The sequence below is a fragment of the Sturnus vulgaris genome, chromosome 7 (assembly GCF_052056855.1).
Source record: "Sturnus vulgaris isolate bStuVul1 chromosome 7, bStuVul1.hap1, whole genome shotgun sequence".
NCBI lineage: Eukaryota > Metazoa > Chordata > Aves > Passeriformes > Sturnidae > Sturnus > Sturnus vulgaris.
This window is the reverse complement of record NC_142249.1, coordinates 8916616-8922615: the sequence shown is the minus strand read 5'-3', so window position 1 is coordinate 8922615 and position 6000 is coordinate 8916616.

Here is a 6000-nt window from a genome sequence, read left to right as displayed (position 1 = left end):
TATTTCCCAAGATACAGGAAGGGAGCAGGAATATGGAATTAGAAACTCAAGTCTGGAACTGAAGCACTTCCTATGGAGTAAGTCACCTATTTACAGATCAAGACAGTTGTGGCAGGTATATTGAGTGACAAGATCCCTTAAATTATTTCCTATAAAGACTTGCAATAATGGCTTTTTTCCTTCTACTCATAAAAACTGCATTTTTATAGACCAGCCAGATGGAGAGGACAAATTTTCAAGTTCAGGAGAAACCTCCCACCAGTGAAGTTTAAGACTGAACATGAAGCATACCAGGCATGCACTGCTCCTGCTGAGTATCCCCAGTCCATAGCTCGGGTTGGGCCCATTACTTGGTGCTAGAGATGCCTTCACACTTTCCTAAGGCTAACACTGGGTTTTCTATAAATCAGAATCTTGGGTAAATATATAAATCTTGGGTTGCAATAGAGGATGTGGCCAAAAGTATGAACTCTATCACCATCTGATAAAACCAGCTGGGGCAGTGTTCTTTATCTTTTCCACAACCCATCCTTCCTCCAGGAGATATCTCCTGTTAATGGCCATTGGGTCTCAGTGCCTGACTGATAAAATTCCACCATCCCATCGGGTCCCAGTGCCTGACTGATAAAATTCCATCATCCCATTGGGAGATGCTCCAGCCAGGGGGAGGAGCCAAGCCTTTCCTACCTAGATAAAATCTGAGATCTGGAACACCAAGGCAGACTTTTTCCACTGGATTCCAAAGGAAAACCAGACCTTCCCACACCATCATGGGACCTTCAGAGGAAAACTGCACCTTCTACAGGGGCACTGCTCCAACAGAACCACAGCTGTCACTGCAGGAGGATGCAGCCACCATTGAATGGGACTGCACCAACCCCTGACTGACTGATGGGGTGTCAGGTTGGATTCTGACTCTCAGTGTGTTGTTGTTTGTTTGCTGTATTTTTATTTTCATGGTAAAGAACTGTTATTCCTATTCCCATATCTTTGCCTGAGAGCTTCTTAATTTCAAAATTATAATAATTTGGAGGGAGGGGATTTGTATTTTCCATTTCAAGAGAGGCTCCTCCTTTCAAACCAAGACACTCAGAGGCAGAGAACTTCACTGAGATCATCACATTCTGTTTATCAGAAAGCACAGAGACAACAAGTCTCAGGAATTTTGTCCTCTTCCAGGTCACCAGCTCCTGTAGTAGTGCCAGGGTGCAGACACACAGGCACCCTTAGCTGAGGGCAGAGACAGCAAACATCCCCCATGAGCAGTACTTGCATTGCATCCAAAGACAGACGTTAATTCCTTTACCAAGCCAGTTTTCCAGCAGCTCAACAGTTCAATCATGCTTTGCTTTCAGATGAACATCACATCTGAGCAAAGTGCCTGCCTCCATACATGGACAATTCCCCCAAAATCCAAAGGACATGGATCTCACATTATATTCTCTTGCCTTAACTGACACACAGTGCTTGAAACATAAAGAAACTTAAAGTAGGAAAATCTATTGCAGGGATAAATTTGCTACCTGCCTACTCAGTAAAACACAAGTTGTTTAAGGCAGATAATGAGAGTTGTTCCACCAGGGAAGAGTAGATTATTAAATGACACTGTAATTTATCCTAATTAATTGGTTAGGCATCTGCAACTTAATCTTGCTTGGAACCCAAGGAAGCATCTTCACTGGGCATAAATACCCTCAATTCAGTTATCACTATGTATTACCACAATACACGTGTAAAATACCATTTCTGTACTTTTCACACTCAAAATGAGGAACCATGAAAAAAAAAGCTATTTTCAAAGTTTGCCACTTACCTATCAGAACAATGATGACACAGCATTACCACCCCAGCACACTAAGCACAAACATGAAAAGTCTCCTTAGTGATATTTGGAAGATATTTTCGATGTCAAATGAAGTCATAAACTGACACAAAGGTCTTAAGGAAAGAACGTGTAAAATCCTACAGGAAGGGAAAAGAAATTGGTCCGAAAAGAGGGAACAACTGAGGTAGAGGCATTAAAAAGGGATGAAGCAGAAAAGATGTTCAAATGAAAAACATGATTTGTTTCTTCATATTCCCCTATACTGGCCCAAAGTACAAGTCTGGATACACGACACATGATTGCAATGTAGCACACAAATTAAAATGCATCGATTTCTACCAAATAAATATTTGTTTTAGTGAAAATCTATTGCAATTACTTACAGTACCCTTTTTCAATACAAATTAATCTAAGAATACTGAGGTTGGTTGCAGTGGCAAAAGAATTACAGTGTAGATCTGTAGATCCTGTGGATCTGTCTGGTGCCCTTGAATTTTGTCCTTCAGAAAAAAATCATTAATAACTCTGTAGACATTTGCTTGTATTGTTTTGAGGGGTTTTTTTTGCATTATCACTTCCAAGACAATCTCACCTATATTTCCATGTTGGGTGCACATATCTGCTTTTTGATTTTCAATCACTGCTCTAAACTAATATGGGTGCAGTCACAATTCTCAGCCCTAAAAGTTTGATTGTCTCCATATCTTTGGGATTAAGAACCATCAGTTCTAGTTACATAGAACACAAAACTTCAAAACAACATCCTGACAGGAGCATCACCAGCACAATTCAAACATCACTCAGCACCTGTGGATGCTGCCACTGAGCCCAGCTGAACACTGTCCTTTGTGCTCTCTGTGGAGTTTCAGATATTGGCTCAACTCACAATCAAAAGCTGAAAGAACAGAGCTGCTACCTCATTTACACTCTCACTTTGTCCAAAATGAGGGTTTTCTTACACTTGCCCCTCTCCACCCTTTTCTGAGAACTCTCTAAATCAATCGCTGTGAATCTCTTGTATTTTAACTGGCACAAGATTTCTAGTATCTTCAAGCATTTCGTAAATGAAAAAAACAATTCAAACTACATTTTAAGGAAACATGGTATGGCACCCCAGTTTCCTAGATGTGCAGCCAAAACATGTTCAGCTTGAATGCAAGTTCAGTTAGAGAAAACAGCAAAAGCAGTCAGGGAAAATATAGATTTGACATCATGAAATTAAATGGTTTTGAAAGCAAATCTGCAAAATCAGCTTATCTCCGTTTTTTTTTCGCCTTTTCTAAGAGGCTACACAGTCTTATTATTCCATCAATATTCCCAAATCCATGTAAGTTAATATTCTTAAAGAAATTGAAACTAAGCATCTGTTAAGAATCCTGCAAGAAAATCCTAAAAGAGAATGTTCTCATACCCTCATTCTCTTGGCTCTGTCCTATATAAACACGCACAATGATTTCACCAAGTGTCAAAACGTGAAAATTTTTTCAGAAAGGAGATATTTTATGAAAAGCAGTCTTTCAAGTTTACTGATACATGCTAATACTGATACACCTTTCCTTCGGCTGCTGCTGCTAATTACCCAGTTAAAATCCATCCCAAATATGATGGCTTGCCCTGTTTATCCTTTTCACAGAACTGTTCATTAAATATAACATCAGCCAGGCATTAATTGTCATTGTTATGCAAAGTCTCATGTTTTCAAATTATACACTTTGCTTGACTGGAAAAAAAAAAAAAGAAAGCCAGGCAGGGAATCCTCTTGGAGCACATTTCTGGAGTCGTGAAAGAACAGAAAGCAATTAGGAGCAGTGAGCAGGAGCTTACCACAAGGAAACCCTGCTGACCACCTCCTGTAATCAAATAACTAGGTTTGTGAGGAAGGGGAGAGCAGCAGACAGCATCTACTTGATTTTTAGCAAGACTTTCACCCAAAGGCCTGTATCCAAGTTCTGCTGTTTATACTTGAGATGGATGGATAGGTCTAATGGTTGGAAGACCAAGCTCAGAGGCTGGTGTTTAATGGGTTAATCATCTCTCCAGGTGGAGACCAATAACTTCACCTTGCACACCTGCAGCAAAGGCAGAGCTAAGGCAAGAACTGAGGTAAGGAGAGGCATTCACCTCTATATTATCAAAGGCAGGTCAGGAGTTTCTGTCACTGAACTGTTTGCTTTGACTCTCCCCAGGTGTCTGGGAGGGTCATAAGCATTCCCTGAGCAAATCTGTGCTGCTCTCAAGTAATTTAGATTAGAATCCACCTGAAAAGGAGATATTTAACCTTTACTTCTGCTCACAGAGGCACTGCAAGATTACCTCAAACTGTATTAATGCTCACTGTGTTTCAAGGTCTGCTTGAAGTTGTGAGAAATAGTGAAATAATGGGCTGAAATGGTGAAATAACAGGAAACTCTGGCATCTTTCAGAGAGGGATCAAGCCTGCTGTCAGTTTACTACAGATCTTTAGCCAGCCAAGTTGCAGTTTAAGATACCCCACTTTTGGCATTGCTCCCTCCTGAGCACTGCTGCTCAGCATCCTGCACATGCTCAGCCCTCCTCATCTGGAGCTCAGCAAGAGACACTTTGGAGTGGATTCTGGAAGCACTTCAAAAAGCACAGCCATAATATTCTTCACAACAGTTTCCTATAAGTAGAGATTCATTTCTCACTAATGAAATGCTAATATATAAACAACTGGATATTTATGGAAGCTGAGCATTAACGTTGAACACAGTAATAAATAGAGCAAACAGCCATTTAGTTTGTAATTGTATTTTTCCATTAATTCTTATTTTGCTACTGCAATTCCCTTCATGGGAAGGCAACATGTCACCTAAACCTTGCATTATAAACAGGTGATATGTGGATACCTAATGCAAGGAGCAAGGGTTTAATCTATGAATTTAGAGAACATTTCTGTGGGCAGAATTCACATTTAAGTGTGGATTTTGACTTTGTGCCATCCCCTTCCATCAGCAAAATCATAGGTTTTTCAGGTATCCATCTAAAGAACATACTGCTGTGAAGTTGCAGTCGTGCAGCAATTTATATTCCCTCTAAATATTAGCTGACAGAACTCGTGAGGGTTATATCTGTAAACCATTAAATTTTTTTATGCATCAGGAAAGCCTTTTATTAACAAGTTTAATATTACACCTGTGGACAATATGCTTGCAGTACACACCAGATGATTCGCCACAGTTGTTGCTGTATTTATTCTATTTTAGGTTTACTTTGTGTTAGCTTCCAATCAAGTAGCACAGTCAGAAAAGAGAATGAGAAACAAAAGCTGCAAATGGAGACCAAGGAAAGGGCAATTAACAGCAATTCCTGGGGAAAAAAAAATAGAACTTGTATGAAGTGCAGAAGTTGTATTTTTCATCATCAATGACATTGCCATTGTCATTATTAATATGTCTCCTTACATTACTGGCACTTTAGGGCAGTTAATGGCCCATTTCCCAAGCTACCTCACTCTTCATCTGTGTCTGTCTTTATTAAACTACTGGTAAGTGAGCAAAGACAGTGCTCTTTATTAACACTTTCCATTGAACACTGGATATTGCATTGCTTCAAACACTAAATACACAGATCCCTAGAAATATTCTTAAATTATAAACAACACACGCAATTAATGTCTTAATATCCATTAGTTCAAAGACTCTGTGGCAATTCATTTTCAACCCATAATGTATTTTTAAAAGTCGGATTTGTTTGTATGAGTGTATTCAGAGTGAGCAAATGCAGCTTTTTTTTGTGCCTGGAAACACTGATAAAGTTGGGGTTTCCAATTACTATTCATTTAATAAAGTAAAATTGACTTTCAGTATTCTTTTAAAATAACAAATTGTTGTTCTACTGTTATTGTGAAAATAAAATATGCATTTAAGGATAAATATTAATTTCTTCCAAGAACAACTCGAGAAAGTAATTTCAAAAAAATTAAGACTGCAAGCCAAAATGTGGAAATCTTTTCACATTCTTTTCATATAAAGAACAGAAGGGCCAGAAATGCTGGCTCCCAGACTTAATTTTTTCCTACTCTTTTCACACTTCTGTTCCAGAAAGATTAACTGAATGTGCAAATGTGAACATTATGTTAGGCATAACTGTTTATGTGGCAGAATTTTGCCAACAGAGTAGATCAAGGGTCCAAAGCAACTGCCTGAATATTTCCC